This window comes from Molossus molossus, unplaced genomic scaffold (assembly GCF_014108415.1).
Source record: "Molossus molossus isolate mMolMol1 unplaced genomic scaffold, mMolMol1.p scaffold_m16_p_9, whole genome shotgun sequence".
NCBI lineage: Eukaryota > Metazoa > Chordata > Mammalia > Chiroptera > Molossidae > Molossus > Molossus molossus.
In genome coordinates, this window is record NW_023425403.1 from 9,562,006 (window position 1) to 9,579,930 (window position 17,925).

At 42.5% G+C, this 17,925-nt stretch overlaps 1 protein-coding gene across 2 annotated transcripts in view; it reads left to right on the forward strand.

Moving 5' to 3' along the window:
• Window positions 1–17,925, forward strand: part of WWC2 (WW and C2 domain containing 2) — a 174,584-nt gene that overhangs the window by 28,246 nt on the left and 128,413 nt on the right. The gene's annotated exons all lie outside the window — the stretch shown is intronic.

Consider the following 17,925-nt stretch of genomic DNA (forward strand, 5'->3'; position numbering starts at 1 on the left):
ATTTTTATGGGGATTGCGTTGAATCTATAGATTGCTTTGGGTAGTATGGACATTTTAATTATGTTAATTCTTCCAATCCATGAACAGGGTATGTGCTTCCACTTTTTTATATCTTCCTCTATTTCTTTTTTCAATGACCTGTAGTTTTCTGCAAATAGGTCTTTTACTTCTTTGGTTAAGTTTATTCCTAGGTATCGTAATTTTTTTGGAGCGATGGTAAATGGGATTGTTTTTTCAGTTTCTCTTTCTGTGAGTTCATCATTGATGTACAAGAATGCCGTCGATTTCTTGACGTTAATTTTGTATCCTGCTACTTTGCCAAACTCATTTATTAAGTCTAATAGATTTTTGATGGAGTCTTTAGGGTTTTCTATGTACAATATCATGTCATCTGCAAATAATGACAGTTTCACTTCCTCCTTTCCAATTTGGATCCCTTTTATTTTTTCTTCATGTCTGATTGCTGTGGCTAAGACTTCCAGTACAATGTTAAATAAGAGTGGCGAAAGTGGACATCCCTGTCTTGTTCCTGTTCTTAATGGAAATGTTTTTAGTTTCTGTCCATTGAGTATGATGTTGGCTGTAGGTCTTTCATATATGGCCTTTATTATGTTGAGATATGATCCCTCTATTCCTACATTGCTGAGCGTTTTTATCAGAAATGGATGCTGGATTTTGTCGAATGCTTTTTCAGCATCTATTGATATGATCATGTGGTTTTTATTCTTCATTTTGTTTATGTGGTGTATCACGTTTATTGATTTGCGAATATTGTACCAGCCTTGCATCCCTGGAATGAATCCCACTTGGTCATGGTGAATAATTTTTTTGATGTATTTCTGGATCCGATTTGCTAGTATTTTGTTTAGGATTTTGGCGTCTATGTTCATCAGGGATATTGGCCTGTAGTTTTCTTTCTTCGTAGTGTCTTTTTCTGGTTTTGGAATTAGAATTATGCTGGCCTCATAGAACGTGTTTGGAAGTCTTCCTTCTTCTTGAATTTTTTGAAATAGTTTGAGGAGAATGGGTGTTAGTTCTTTTTTGAATGTTCGGTAAAACTCCCCCGTGAAACCATCTGGGCCTGGGCTTTTGTTTGCTGGGAGAGTCTTGATTACCTCTTCAATTTCCTTAGTTGTTATTGGTCTGTTCAAGTTTTCTATCTCTTCCGGGAATAGTTTTGGGAGACTGTGTGTTTCTAGAAATTTGTCCATTTCGCTGAGATTGTCGAATTTGTTGCCATATAGTTGTTCATAGTAGTTGTTAACGATCTTTTGTATTTCCGTGGTGTTGGTTGTTACTTCTCCTCTTTCATTTCTGATTTTGTGTATTTGGGTTCTCTCTCTTTGTTTCTTGGTGAGTCTAGCTAAGGGTCCATCTATCTTGTTTATCTTTTCGAAAAACCAGCTCTTTGTTTCATTGATCCTTTGAATTGTTTTTTTGGTCTCTATGTCATTTATTTCTGCTCTGATCTTTACTATTTCCTTTCTTCTACTTGCTCTGGGGTTTTCTTTTTGTTTGCTTTCTAATTCTTTAAGTTGTGAGGTTAGACAGTCAATTAGAAATTTTTCTTGTTTTTTGAGGTAGGCCTGTAGTGCTATGAACTTCCCTCTCAGAACTGCTTTCGCTGCATCCCATAGATTTTGTGTTGTTGTGTGTTCATTTTCATTGGTTTCCAGGAAGTTTTTAATTTCTTCCTTGATCTCCTCGGTGACCCATTCATTGTTTAATAACATGCTATTTAGCCTCCATGTGTTGAAATGTCTTTGCATGTTCTTTGTGCAATTGATTTCTAGTTTCATGCCATTGTGATCTGAGAAGATGCTTGATATGATTTCAATCTTCTTGAACTTGTAGAGATTTAGTTTGTGTCCTATCATGTGGTCTATCTTTGAAAATGTCCCATGTGCACTTGAGAAGAATGTGTATTCTGTAGTTTTGGGGTGTAATTCTCTGTAGATATCTATTAAATCCATTTGGTCTAGTGCTTCATTTAGAGTCTCTGTTTCCTTGCTAATTTTTTGCCTAGAGGATCTATCCAGTGCTGTCAATGGGGTGTTGAAGTCCCCTGCTATAATTGTATTGTTGTCGATTTCTCCTTGGAAGTCCTCCAGAAGATTTTTAATATATTTTGGTGCTCCTATATTGGGTGCATATATGTTTATCAAGGTTATATCTTCCTGTTGGATAGATCCTTTCAATATTATGTAGTGGCCGTCTTTGTCAGAGTCTTAACTTTTTGAGACATTTTAAATTTTAACCATATGAAAACTGACCCCTTGTTCACAACACAGTAATAGTGAAGACAGACACCCTAATAAAAGACTTAAAAAAATTTTTTTTTTCTGTATTCATTTTAGAGAGAGAGGAAGGGAGAGGGAGAGAGATGGAAACATCGATGAGCGAGAACATCGATTGGCCACCTCCTGCATGTCCCCCACTGGGGATTGGGCCCACAACCTGGGCATGTGCCCTGAGCGGCATCGAACTGGTGACCTCTTGGTGCAGGGTCGATGCCCAACGACTGAGCCACACTGGCCAGGCTGGGCAGACTTTTGACCAAAGAAAATATATTAATAGAAAATAAATTCATGAAAGATGCCAAGAAAGTATTCATCACCAGGAAACTGCAAATTAAAACCACAATGAGATACTACTACACAGCTATTGGGATGGCTAAATAAATAAACAAGTAAAATCCTTGATAACACCAAGTGCTGGGGTGATGGAGTGCTCCTGGGACTCCGACACATCACTGCTGGGAATGCAGTGCAGGTCAGCCACCGGGAGCAGTGCAATCTGCCTTCACCGCTCAGCCCAGCAATCCCACTTCTAGGTGTTACTCGAGAAATGAAAACACGTGACCCTCAATTACTGAATGAATGAACGAACTGGCGCATCTATGTCAAAATCCTATAAATAGTAAAAACAACAGACTCTTGATACATAAAACAACATGGATGAATTGCAAATGTATTGTGCTAAGTCACTGTTTCTTAATCATTTTTTTTATTATTCATCTCCCATCCCTTTTACATATTTTTCCCTCCTAGTTGCCCATTCCTCACGACATTTTATTTTTTATTTATTTATTTTCTCATATTGACTTTAGCCAGAGAGGAAGGGAGAAGGAGGGAGAGAGAGATAGAAACATCAATGAGAGAGAACATCAATTGGCCGCCTCCTGCATGTCCCCCACTGGGGATCGAGCCCGCAACCTGGGCAGGTGTCCTGTCCAGGAATCGAACCAGCAACCTCCTGGTGCATAGGTTGGTGCTCAACCACTGAACCGCACCAGCTGGCCTCTCCTAATGACATTTTAATACCACAGATATATTGCTTATCTGTTTATGTACTGTAGTCCTTTGGAGGACCTAGACCATTGAAAACCATCGAAATATCTAAGGTCCCTGCACCTGCCAAGAACCAGCTTTCACTTCCTTGGGGACAGTGCCACCCTCACTTCACACTGAGAAAGCATGGGCCAGGTGAAGGAAGCCAAATGCAAAGGGGTACATACTGTGTCATTCAATGTAGCCGCCACATTGAACAGGCAAAACTATCAGCAGCGACAGATCTGTGGTTGCCAGGGCAGGAGGCTTGCTGAGGGCAGAGCCCCGATGAAGGCCCTGTGGAGAGATGGAAACGTGCTACTTCTTGGTTGGAGTGGCAGCTGTGTAGTAGTGTGCACTTGTCAGAATTAATAGAATTGTCCCCCCAAAGGGTGAATTTTAGGGTGTTTATACCTTTAATGACCCTGACTTTTCCAAACATAGTGGCCTTGGTCAAATCTCAATGGTTCCGGAAGCGAGAGGGTTGGCAGCATCCAAGGCTAATCATTTTGGAATCATCTGTCACAAAGTGTGGTCTGTATGCTGAAAGAGTCACGTAGAAAATCGTAAATAAAACTTCGAGGAAACACACGCACATTTTAAACCCAAGGGGCCGCGAAAGAGTAGTGTTACTGGGGGATGTCTAAGGTTTGGGGGCCCAGTCTTCTGAGCACCGAGGGGAATCGAGATTCATCAGGGTTGGAGGTCCTGTTTTCCTTGGGAGCTGCTCAAGCCAAACTGAGGTGTAATTTGCATGAAGAGAAAGAACAGAAGCAAAGCTGCCTTCTGTTTCTTAGTGGAAGGTGGCTTATTGTTCTCAGTCTGACTTTTGGTAAAAGTTCCCCAGCCCCTGTGGCAGCCAATACGGGAAAATGTTTCAGTGCAACATTTGCTTTTTCATAGTTCAAGCTGAGACTTTTTCTCCCTTACTGTAGGCTCCAATGCAGTATGTTATCATCTTGTATCAGGAGGAGCCTGGAGACACAAGGGTGGTGGAAATACAGGTTTTGCCTTTGGAAAACCTTTAACAAAGGTATTTGATTTGTAAATGTTGCCAGAAATAGAGTTTCCTCCTCTACTAAAGTTCTGTACAATCATTGTATGCATCTGATTCTGATGCCAAATGTTGTATTTTAAGTGATCTGGTAACAAATGAGCAGTTTTTCCTCTTTGAAAGCCCTTATTGTATTGTTACATATTTTGGGAAGTTCCCAGAGAGTGGAATAAGGAAATTCTGCTTCTTGTAATCTTTGTACCACAGTGGTAGGTGCAGGGCTTGTAGTGAAGGCTGTTATCTGCTGCACTTACTGGGGACATCATGCTTTGGGCTGAATCCTAGTGTATTTGAAAGTCATGAAGAAGAGATACCGACCTCGTTGACCACAGAGAGATGGGCATATTGACAAAGCCTGTTAGTTGATCTATATAGCATGCGTGGGGTTAGAGAGCACTTTTCTAGAAACACAGAGAATACAAATGAAACTGAAGACATGCAGTCTTCACATTAAACCACACGATCAACTGACCTAACGGTCGTTGGCCCCCTAACCGGTCATCGGCCACCATTAGCACAGGTGCTTCTGTAGGACCCATCGCTGTTGATGTTGACCTTCATTTGGCTGAGGTGGTGCCTGTCATTTTTTTGGCTGTTTTATTTTATTTTATGAAGTTACTTTTCTCTTCCCCCTTACCATTCTGTCTCTTGAGAAGGAGGTCACTGTGTACAGCCCACATGTGGGGAGTCCGTGGTTACGCTCAACCTCCTTGAGGGTGAAGTATGAACATGGATTAAAACAGTCTTTTTGTAAACTAGCAGAGGACAATTGGAAAACCAAAATTAAAACAGTACCAGGGAGAGGGCTTGGGGGGCCTGGATGAAAGAAGGGGAAGGGGTTAAGCAAACGCACACACACACGCACGCATGTATATAAACACATAAAGACAGACAACAGTGTAGTGATAGCCAGAGGGAAGGAGGCTGTGGGTAGGTGGAGGCAAAGGGGCCAAAGAGGACGGAAGGAAACCGCTAGGGCCAGTGGGCACATGCGTGACGCAGTGTGCAGATGATGCTTTATTGAGTTGTACGCTTAACACCTGTATTGTCTAGTGCACCAGTGTCACCCCAATAAATTCAATTAAAAAATAACATAAAACAGTACCATTATAATAGCTTTTAAAAAATGAAACACTTAGGTATAAACTTAATGTACATGAAACTGTAATCTTTAAAGCACCTAAACACTAATGTAAGAAATCAAGGACTATCCAAATCAATAGGGAGACATATTCATGGATTATAATAAAGAGAACACAGGAAGGTGAACACACCATTAAAATTGTGAATTTATCCATGTAGTTTACTGTTGCTCATTTATAATTACTCCTCCGCAGCCGTCCACCCCTTAGATATGGGGGTGGGCATTGTTGGTGCCCAGTTTTCCATTGTGGACAGTGCTGCTCTGAGCGTTGTCACGGGTCTCCTCGGGCACGTGTGATTCCCGAGTGTCCCTCTGGGAGTGGATTTGTCGGGCTGTATGGCTGCAGATGCAGGTTTACTATGTAAAGCCAACTTTTCAACAGGAAGTTATTTTATAAAGCAGTTTACACTCTCTAGCAGCACAGGAGCACTCCATCCAGTTCTCTACACTCTTGACAACACTAATGTTGTCTGACTTCTAAATTATTTTCATTTGGGTGGGTTGGAACCGGTGCCCCACTGTGGTTTTGATTCTTCACTTCCCTAGTTATAAATGGGGGTAAGCATAGTTTTGTATGTTTTGAGGCCATTTGTTTCCTTTTTCTTTGAAATTCGTGAGTGCATTTGTGTGTGTGTGTGTGTGTGTGTGTGGTGGTTGCTCATTTTTCTAGTGGTTTGTTAGTTTCTTATTGATTCTTAAGAGTTCTTTATATATTTTAGAAACAAGTCCTTGTGACTTATATGTGCTGCAAAGATCTTCTCCCAGTTTGTTGCTTATTTTTCTTATTCTCATCGTGGAATTTTTGGTGAATGGCAGTTCTTAGGTTGATATAGTCAGCTCCGCCCATCTTCATAAGACCATGTCCTGAAGTGATAGAGTATTCTATTACATTATCTTTGCAAAGCCTTAGAGGTTTGCCCTTCACGTTGGGTCTTCAGATCACTAGGACTTGGTTTTTGAGTGTGGGGTGTGGAGAAGACTAGTTTCACTTCCCTTTATATTTCTGACTTGTCACCATAGCACCATGTATCGAAAGCCCAACTTTCCCCCTGAGCAGCAGTGATTTGTCTTCCACGTCGGTTTCTGTGTATCAAGTGTCAGTCTCTGTGTGGGTCTATTTTTGTGTTGCTATCCAATTTCGTTAGTCTGTTTATTCAGTTCTTTCGCCATTATCGCATTGTCTTAAATATTATAGTTTTACAGCAAATCTTTGGTGGGGAAATCTCCTAGAGTGTTCAGATGAAAACAATGATGACACTTGCAAATAATGACACTTTGTCCTCCTTGCTTATCCTCAATCCTCTTACTTCTGTTTCCTGCCATACTGCTGACTGGGACTTGGACTACAGTGCTGAATTGAAGTAGTAATAATGGGCATCTTTGTTTTGTTCAATCCTACAGGAAATGCTTTCCATGTAAGTAGGTATTCTGTAGACACCTTTATCAGGTTGAGGAAGTTCCCTTCTGTGCCTAGCATGCTGAGTTCTGTTTTTTTTTTTTTTTAAAAACATGTTTTAATTGATTTTTTAGAGAGAGAGGAAGGGAGAGATAGAAATATCTATGTGAGATACATTAATCAGCTGCCTCCTGCACGCCCCCTACTGACGATCGAGTCCTTAACCCGTGCATGTGCCCTGACCGGGAATCGAACTGGGACCTCTCAGTCCGTGGCACTACGCTCAATCCACTGAGCCGCCCTGGGTGGGCTGTTTTTTCTTTTTTTAAAAAATGATGTTGAATTTTGTCAAAAGGGTTTCTGTTCTTTTTGAGATAACAAATGATTTTTCCCCCCGTGAAGGGCACAAGTTACATTAATTGACATTTTAATGTTAAGCCAACCTTATATTCCCGGGATAAGCCCAAGTTGGTTATGAATTATTATTATTGCCAGAGTTTGGTCTGCCAGTGCCTCTCAGAAAAGGGTTTAAAGTGCCATTTATGTGAGATACACTCCTGTACCATGGATGCTAAATTTTCTTCTTTTTTCTAGGTGGCCAGTAATGATTATAAGAGGTTTTAGGTTGTAAAATGTGTTCTGGTTTCAGAGATGTTAAAATATCTTAAAATGTATGTCTTAATGCCAATGAAATGTCTCTGGCTTTGTGTTTTACATCTATGCCCATAAGTGAACGTGACCTATAGATGTCCTTCCTCATTCTTGTCAAATTTTGGTATTAAGGTTATGCATCATGATAAGTTGAGTTGAGGAAGGTGCCCACATTTTCTATACCATTGAATAATTGACATAATATTGGCCTTACTACTTTCTGGACTGTTTGGTTAAACAAGCCTGTAAAACCATATGGGCCCACGTGGCATTTTAATTGCTGATATAGTTTCTTTAATGCTTCTGAAACCATTCAGGTTTTCTATTTCTTCTCATTCAGTTCTGTTGAATTCTGCTTTATAGAATTTTTTCATTTTATCCATATGTCCAAATTTGTTAGCATAAAGTGATTCAGAATAAATTTGTATGTTTAACGTGAGTAGCTATGCCTCCTCTTTATTTTTGCTGCTGTCTGTGTTTTCATTCTTTATTTTCTCTGTCTTTGTTAGAGTTAGCCAGTTTTGTTCTTTTCAAAGAAAAGAGTTTTATATTGACATTGTTCACTCTCCTTATGATTAGTTTTCTGTTTCATTATTTCTGCACCCATTATTTCCATACTTCTACTTTGGGTTAATTTTACTGATTTCTTAAAAAAAAACAAAAAAAACAAAACCAAAAAAAACTTCTTAAAAGGGATGCTTAACACATTAGATTGGGGTCTGTTCTCTTTAAAAATGCACTTACTAGGTAGTAAATCTACATGGTGCTGTATTTGAATCTCCTATTTTTCCATGCAAGGTTTTCTTTATCATTCAGTTTTACAAATTTGGTGATTTTCAGCTATTTTCTTTTCTTTTCCCCATAACTGTTTAGAAGTATCATGCTGAATTTTCAGACTGCCCTTTCATTGGTCTTGATTCCGAGGTGTTGGATTGGGATCAGAGCGGTGCAGGGCCAGTCGTCCGGCTCTCTGGCCGGGGGCACGGCTGTGGTGAGAGCTGCGTGTGCGCGCGTGTGCAGCGTGTGCTCTGCAGGCGGTGGGGCCACACAAGCCTGGAGGTCACTGCTTCAGAGGGGACAGTGGCCAGGTGCTGCCGCAGACAGGTGACAGCGCATTTGCTGCATTGTCATCGGGGGAAGGTGTTGACTCACGCAGGAGTCACAAATAGGAACCGTTCACTTAGAACTTTTCGATACTTGGAGAATATATTGGGATAGTAACTATTTTTAGCGTACACAAAGAAGCATTCTTTTTAATAAGCGTATACCGTTATATAAAATGATTGACGAGACCTGGTAAGAACAGCACTGGAATGGGAAGACAAATTGCTTCCTTGATTTATGCTCACTTTTGCTTGCTTTACAATATCATAGTGTGACCGTAGTAATGAAAGCAACACGTTGGCCGAGTTTTCACTCCGGGACAGTCCCTGCGGGAAGAGTCCAGAAGACTCACTGATGAGACATTGGCTCCTCTATGTCACAACTGACCTTTCTGTGCCTCGGTTTCCTGAAATGAGGGTGCTGTTTGTACCCACAGCATATTGTTATTTTGGAAGTAAAATTGGATAATCGTGTTTCTTAATAACATTAGCCAGTTTTACATAGCATTTACTCTGCGCCACACATTTACCGTAGGCTAATTCATCCTCCCTTCAGCCCCATGAAGTGTGATGTTAATGTCCCCATTTCAGGTTGACTGGGGCTTAGAGAGACACAGCTAGCACCAGACCCTTTCTAGAGCTGCTGACTTGTGTTGCTGAAGAGGGGATTCTAGCCAGAATGATCACCTCCTTCCTGGGCATGGACAGGTTGCGGGGACCACGCAGGGAGTATTATACAGAGGAAGAGGAATGGGTTTCGGCAGGATTTCAAGGCTAAGGATCATAAAGTGGTTTCCACTCTATGAATTAGTTTGGGCTGCCATAACATAATACCACTCGCTCCAGAAGCAAGAAGCCCCAGCTCAAGGTGCTGACCGCTTTGATTTCTGGTGAGGGCTCTCTTCAGATCTTGCAGATGGCCACCTTCTCACTGTGTCCACATGGCCATTCTTGGTGAGTGTGCATGGGCAGAAAGATACCTCTCTCTTCCTATTTTTATAAGGCCACCAGTCCTACCCGATGAGGGCCTCACCCATATGACCTCATTTAATTTTAATTAACTCCCACAGACCTCCCTCTCCAAAAGCAGTCACATTTGTGTTCATTGCTTCAGCGTATGAATTTCTGAGTCACCCAGTTCAGTCCATAACACCTCTCCACCACCCCGAGGAACAAATACAACATGTTCTGTGCCTAAATAGGTTCTCTACTACCTTCTAATGAGTGTCAGCTTTTTAAAAAGTTATCACTGCCCTGACTGGTGTCACTCTGTTGCTTGGGCATCGTCCTGTGTACCAAAAGGTTGCTGGTTTGATTCCTGGTCAAGGCACGTGTCCGAGTTGCAGGTTCGATCCCCAGTGGGTGGTGTGCAGGGGGTGGCAAACTGATGTTTAGCTCTCACATCAATGTTTCTCTCTCCCTCTTCCTTCCTCTCTCTAAAAGTCAATAAAATATCTCTTAAAAAGTTATCACCAGAATGATTGGGTTCACCTGGATATTGCACAGTATTTGGCATCTGTAGGCAGTGCTGTAGCCTCGTGTTGCTAGAATATTGCTGTGACATTGCTGTGGAGACCCGTGGGGGACATCTTTCCACGTGTCATGAAGTAGATGCACACCTCTGATACCTTCATGTTTCACTTTACACATGTATGAACGAATCGATACAGTCCAATAGTCGGTCATTGAACAAATGTTGCGTTTTCCTGCCGTGTGCCAGGCACAGCCTGTAGGCTTGGGTAATGCGGTGAGAAGCACACCAGCCAGGGGCTGCCTGTACAGTGTTACTAGAGCAGGGGACGCGTGCTGGACAGGTAGATGAAGAAGCGCACAGGACAGTGTCTGTGCCGCGGAGAAGGCGTGCAGGAAGGTGAGTGATGGAGAAAGCAGTCTTGGTGGGGTGGGTGCTAGTTGAGAAAAGCGGTAGGAAGGTAAAGGTGTGGGCCAGGGAACGACCTGAGAGAACATTCTGGGCAGAGGGGATATAATATGACAACACAGAGCCTACTAGTTGGAATATTTTTGGCAAGTAGTGTCAGGGGAACACCCCCACCGTCTGGGGTCATATTGCCTCGAAATGCTCAATAAATGTGAAGTATTGATGTTATTCATGTGATTATGGTGCAGATATAACTGCGATAAACAGGACTTTTTCTGCCCAAATGTACTCTGTGGGAAACTGCAGTTAAGGGATCAGCTTGCCACCTCCTCCCCTTTTAAATCAAGCTAGCTGTGACATTTTCTGAGTCCGTCCAGTGTATGCCCACTAATGGAGTCATGTTGTGCTTCTCCGACTTTACACCAAAGTGTTCTTTTTTTTTATCCTTACCCGAGGATATTTTTCCATTTTTTGTACAGATAGAGTGGGAGGGAGAGAGAGGAAGGGGGAGAGAGAGAGAAACATCGATGTGAAGGGACACATCGAGTGGCTGCCACCCGCACGACCAACCAGGGCCGGGGACAAACTGCAACCGAGGTACGTGCCCTTAGCGGGAACCGAACCCGGGTCTCTCCGGACCGCAGGCTGACGCTCTAACCGCTGAGCCAAACTGGCCAGGGCCACCAAAGTGTTCTTAATGCAAAGAGGATAAACCCAAGGGGGTGTGTGTGTGTGTGTGTGTGTGTGTGTGTTTAGATCTTTCCATAAAGGGAACGTTTCTGTGTAACCTTTTGTTTACTTCTCAAGATTCATGCCAATTTTGTGTTCTTCTAAATAATAGATTTGTGCCTGTTTTCCTATTGAGATACTGTTTTAAATGCCATGTCTGTTCTGCGGATTTGAATGCCCTTGCCTCCAGGCACAGTCCCTGGCCTGCCCGGTGGGAGGAACCTGGAGTGCAGCCAGGCGGTCTCGGAGCTGGCTGGCCGGCAGCAGCGGGCTAATGCTCCCGAGGGGATTAGGGTGTGGGCTGGGTGGTTTGCTGCTAGTATCCTGTAAGGCGAAACACAAGAATGTTCGACTTCCTTCCATAAATTATATATGAAGTAAAAACCAAGCAAATGCCGTTTTCTTCCCAGAAGGGGCAGTGTAAAGTGAAGCCCAGGAAAATGCAGTCCCCCTGAGAAGGAGCTATGAGACTCCCTGTCCCCGTCGCAGGGAATCGCGGGGTGGGGGTGGGGGCGCCAGGCACGTCCCCAAGTCCCCTCGCTTGGCTTTGGAATTCATAATGCGACAGTCACTTGCAGGCTAATTTTCTTTTTAAAAGTATGCTTATTGAGTTAATATTAAAATTAACTTGGCAGGCTTGGAATATTTGTTAGTATGGGTGTGGCTGACTCCTGGTCCCCAGGCCACCGCACCCTTCCCCTGCGTGGCCCGGCTCTTGGCCACCTCGAACTTTCTCACCATTGACTAGCGTTTCCCAAGAGCTGGTCATTGGCTAGCTCAGTCGTGTTGAGTACATGCCAACTTGTGGATAACTGGGGACTGGCTGGAAGTAGTGGACTCTGGTGACCACGCTTTTTGTTTTATCTATTTTTAATAATATACAAACACTTTCAGGCACGAATTATGTTAAACTCAATTTCTAGACTACTAAACGCAATATATGGAAAGTGTTTCCTACGATTGAAAATAGTGGCGCAGATTGTGCGCTACGTGATGGCTTTGCATTATGAATGGCTGTTCCTGGCACGAACATCCTTAAGGGAAGGACTGAATGAAGAGGCGCGAGGAGGGAGATGAAAGCAAACTTTTCAGGCATCTTCTCCGGGCGCCTGGATTCGAACCCGCGGAAACGGGGAGCGGTGATGTGCCCTTGGAGCGGCTTCAGAACTTCTGAATAATTTGTTTTCCTAGTGTGAGTTACTCAGTGTTTGAAAAGTAAGAAGGCTAAGTTTCTTTTCAAGAGTTGGCGAATTGATTTCATTGCTCGGGTTTTAGGCTGAGTCAGGGGGTTTCCTCTGGTGTGTGTGCCTATGTGTGGAATTGGTTGCAGAGATATAGAGGGTGGCAGTTTTGTGGAATGTGGCCGTTTTGACTTGAATAAATAATAATGGTTTACTGTGAAACATTAGTGTTTAATTCAGTATCCTGTTTTGGAATTTCAATTGCAAATTGAAAAAATTTTACCAGTTTAGAGAGTATTTTACTAAGAAACTAGTGCTGAAATGTACTAAGGCGAAGAAAACTGTTTGGCGTACATAATCTTAGAGCATTGCTAAATCATTCTTTTGAAGGTTACAATTAATATTCGAAAGTAATAATTAAGGCCATGGCTGCCAGAACTAATTGAAATTTTCGTAGAGAGAAAATGTATGATCCCAGATGTCGTTACTCATTCATGAAATGTCTTACTAATTAAAGGTTATATTGGTTTCAGTTGTTTTCATACTAACAGGACACGATTTGTTTAATAATGTTCATTGTACATGCAACACCATTTACTGTAAATGCATAATGCATTGTAATTAGAAGATAATATGCAAACAAATAATTATTTTTCAATATTGAAAAAAAGTGTCATCTCAGGAATATCTTGGGCATTCTTTTTTTTTTTTTCTTTATTGATTTTAGAGAGAGAGGAAGGAAGAGGGAGCGATAGAAACATCGATGAGAGACAACACTGATGGCCGCCTCCTGCATGCCCCCCACTGGGGACCGGGCCCACAACCTGGGCATGTGCCCTGACCAGGAATCAAACCGGCGACCTCTTGGTACATAGGTTGATGCACAACCGCTGAGCCACACTGGCCAGGCATCTCGGACATTCTTGAAACCACTGCACTTTTCTCAAATGTCTAAGGACTGGTTAGATTTGGTTTAATGTAGCTGTTGACATTGGATGGAAATCTTAGCCCGGGCAGAACGGCCGTAGGTGGGGGAGTATGCTCACAGGGCTGCAGCTCCCCTCTGGGCCCCGTGGGTGGAGGGAGGGCAGTGGCATGCATTCCCTGGCGGTCTTGAGTCAGAGTGGCCTGGTGGCCGAGACTGTGGTTTCAGGCCTGGCCTGTGGGTCTCTGACAATAGCCCTGAAGCAGGTTTCTCGCCTGTTTCTTCATAGGGTCGTTTTAGGGATTAAATGTATGTTATTAGAAAACATTCAGGATCACAACTGCCTCATAGTCAGTGAATATAAGTGGCTTTTAAGTAAATAAGGACAATTGCAGGCAATATTTATTTTCCAAGCTATTTGAAAATATGCATGACAATCATTTTTTTTCTTTCACTGTTGTTGAAAAGATGATAGATGAGCAGTACTGAAGAATTAAAAATAATTATCTGTGAAGCCCGGGGGGGGGGGGGGCAGGGTGGAGGGGTCAGTGGGGGAGAAAAGGGGGGGAAATGTCTGTAATACTCTCAACATTAAAGATAATTTTTAAAAATTCTCCATATATGCAGTATTTAAAATAGTGTTTACAGCTGTAAAAAAGAAGGATCTCTTACACTTTGATGTATCATGGATGGACCTGGAGATTATTATGCTGAGTGAAATAAGCGTCAGAGAAAGACAAGTACTACATGATCTCACTTATATGAGGAATCTAATGAACAAAATAAACTGATGAGCAAAATAGATCCAGAGACTTGGAAGCAGGGAACAGACTGTTAAATCTCAGAGGGAAGGTGGGGGGCAGGAAGAGATTAACCAAAGAACTTATATGCATATATGCATTGCCCATGGACACAGACAATAGTGGGGTGAGGGCCTGTGGGAGGTTGAGATCAGGGTGGAGGGGGTCGATGGGGGGACAACTGTCATACTTTCAACAATAAAGATAAATGAAAAATAATGTTTGCATGTTACGTTCTAGTTATAGTTAGTTGCCATGCATGTTTTATATTATTGAAATCATAATGTATAAAGTCATCACTTTGGGCACCCGAATATGATTGGCCTGTCCTGGTCACATGCTTGCTAGGGAGTGGGTTGGGCATAGGGGTCCCGAGCTTAGCCACATTGGAGGGGGCAGGGCAGTCTCTACACAAAGAGGGGTGGGGGACTGGCAGCCAAACATCGGAAGTCCCACGTCAGTGTGCAGTGGGCTGTGTCAGGCTGGTGAGTGGCTTTCTCATTCAGAAAAGTCTTTGCTTATCGAAGAGGTCGAATCACTGTGGTAATGATGACCATAATGGTGCTGCAAAGGTTCAGTCTCTCACAGGGGTTTGAACTGAGATAACAGTACAGTAGGAGCAATGTTAGCCCGAGGGACCAAGGAGCAGGGAGTCTGGTGGACTAGTCAGCTCTGTGACCTTGGCCAAGCTTTCTAGGTCTGGGTTTCCGAGTGGGTTGAAGGAGGTTTCGGAGTAATCAGTGTTATTTTTTTCCACCCCTAAATGTATCCTGCCCTGTGCTACTGAATTGCTTTTTGATATCTTTTCTTTTGATACCATGCTTATTTAAGATTGGATATCAAGATACGTACTTTTTTTTGTTTTTCTGCTGCCTCCCCCATCCTGTAGTTCTAATAGTATCTGAACAGAATGAATAAAAAGTACATATTTATCGATTTATCAAGACTGCCTTGTAGCAGCTTGCTTTAAGAAAGAGTCACTAAATAGAAGAGATGCATGTGTCTAATAAAAAAAGTGGAAAACAAAATGTTTACGTAGAAATAAAAAGTACACGAGGAAGAAGAACAGTTTTCTGCCTTTGAAACGGACGAAGCTGTGAAAGACCCTCGCAGCCAGCGCTGGACAAGGGCCGGCCACAGCCCGCCCGGTCGCAGGGGCCGGGCGCCGAGAGGTGGTCTGTGCTCGGAGGCTACGCACTGTGCCCAGAGCCACACACCTCGGCTGTGTTCCGACCGACGTTCTGAGTGAATGCCAGGTCCTTACTGTAACTCATCTGTATAAGCCACTGCACAGCGGTGAAGTTGGGGAGGCGGGGGAGCCCCCACACTGTGGTGAGCAACAGGCAGATTGCACTGGGATTCTCGGGTGGTGGTCACCAAGACGTAAAATCTGGCAGTTGTAGCAAGTGGATATCAGATTTAAAGTCGGCGACACCTCTTCAGCTTTTTGCTTAGCAGGATTATAAAAATGTTGAGAAATAATGAAATTTTTTAAAGTTTATGATCAATCTGAAGAGAGTGCAGAAATTCCTGGCATGTTTTGGATTTAGGATTTCAATTTTATTGGGAGAGACTTGGAATGTTTTTTAAAAAAAGGATTGTGCAAATAACTTATTTCTTTTAAGTTCTGTATTCTGAAACGTCGTGAAGACAAACATAAAAGTATATCAAGGCAAATATAAGAACAGTGAGGTGAGACATATTTTTTCTCTAGTAAAGGATAGATTTGTACATGAGAATATATTTCATTCCATTTCATTGTTCAATATGAATGGGAACAGCCTTTATAAAATAAATACTTAGGTTGATCGTACTGAGTAATCCTTTTGTTTTGAGTAGTAAAAAAAAAATGAAAGGAGGCTATAAGAAATTTTAGAACTCTGTGAAATTATAGTTAAATCTGCAGTTAGCTGATCTTCCTAAAAATGCCCTTAAACTCTGGTTTACCTCCCTGAGCATAAAAGGTCCATGCGGTGTGTGAGGCTGCGGCTGCTCACAGTATGTTAGGTACGTACAATTTCCCTTCATAGGAAAGTGTGAGCTTGTCAGGAGAGTGGTTTTTTGGGATAAAAAGTGCTACTGGAGAATACTGTGGAAGAATCCACAAAACTCTTCAAGGCTTCATCTGGTAATGACCTATCCCAGATTTCTATTGCTGTTAATGAATATTGAAATTTATAAACTTGAAATAAGAATCCCATTTAATTTTATTTGATTAGATCCAGGTCTTAGATTTTTTTTTTTGGTACCTGCCCTTAGCAGGAACCAAACCCAGGACTCTCTGAGCCTTAGGCCGACGCTCCAACCGCTGAACTAAACCGGCCAGGGCTAGGTCTTACATTTCTAACTGAGCATATTGAAGATGATCACACAGCTTTTGTGCACTCCTTCCCATTTGACTGTTAGATAACCAGCATGGAGCTACACCTGACTTTTGTTAAGCCGTGTGATGCTGCCTCTCTCCCAAACCAGGGTGTCTTGAATGAGTTAGAAGAAAAGATCTGAAAAGCATTTCGTATAGCTGAGCCGTTGAGAATAGACTCACCAGACGTCCTTCTCACCCCACACTAAAGAGAGAGATTTAGGTTTTAAGAAAGATGAGGCAAACACAAACTTTTAGGAGCCCCAGGCGTTATAAAGGTTATATGGTGTTCCTGCCGTGTAACTCAAAATAAAGAGTAGTAAATGGTAAAGGAATCGTAAGGACCTCTGCAAAGTTCTGACTTTTTCTCATAATGATCTCTTCAAATACTTCTTTAAAAGTATTAAATCAAAAATTATTTTTAACAAATTGGGATGGAGCAGGGGAGGAGGATTCTATTATGAATGCTTTGAGCACCTCGGCACACACCTAATCTGTTGCCTAAACTGAATCTCTCTTTATTATTGTAGAATGCATACATGCACACACACACACACACCACGCGAAACAAAAACATAGCTTAATGAGTTACCGTAAAGAGAATACCCATCTAACACCACCTGGGGCACTAGAACTTAGCCAGACACCCAGAAGCTTTCTATGACCCCTTCTCGTGAAAGTAATTATCCCGGTAAAGCTACAAGTACCGTGGATTGATTTTCTTTTTTTTTTAAATTGTCCTCTAGGATTTTTTAATTCACAGGTTCTCTCTTCATCCCTTTTCTCAGATAGCATGGCCATGGTGTAATTTTGTGTTTTTCTTATAAATGGATAGCAGATCTAGAGACGTGCTCCCACACAGGAGATACAGATGAGCTGTCGCTCTGTAGATATTTCGGTGGTGAAAGCACACAGTGTTTGACATGTTTCGCAGTGAAATGGACAAAGCCATCAGTGTTTGCGCCGTTGATGCTCAGTGACTGGATCTATGAATTAGTTGGGGATTGCAAAGCGATGATTTTATTCCGCCGTTCCTACTCATGTGTCAGCTGGACTGTTTCTGTAAGGAGGGATTTCCCTTCATGTGGGGATGCTGGGAGTGTCCTAGCTGTGGGAGTCCCCTCGCCATCTGAGCATGCCTGGACGGGGCCATCCCATAGGTCTGTCGGCTCTTGGGTTGGACAGGGGACCAGTGGCCCTGGCCTGCAAATCATTGTACCCAGCTGCTGCCAGTGAATCCTTTCCCCAGAGAATGGACTCTGTACCTTTTCGTTTGAGCCACCCTGTTTTTGGATCTATTCCTGTTTGTTGACAGACTGGAAATCTTATTTTGCTGTATGAAATCACTAACTATCATCTGGCCCTATCTTCT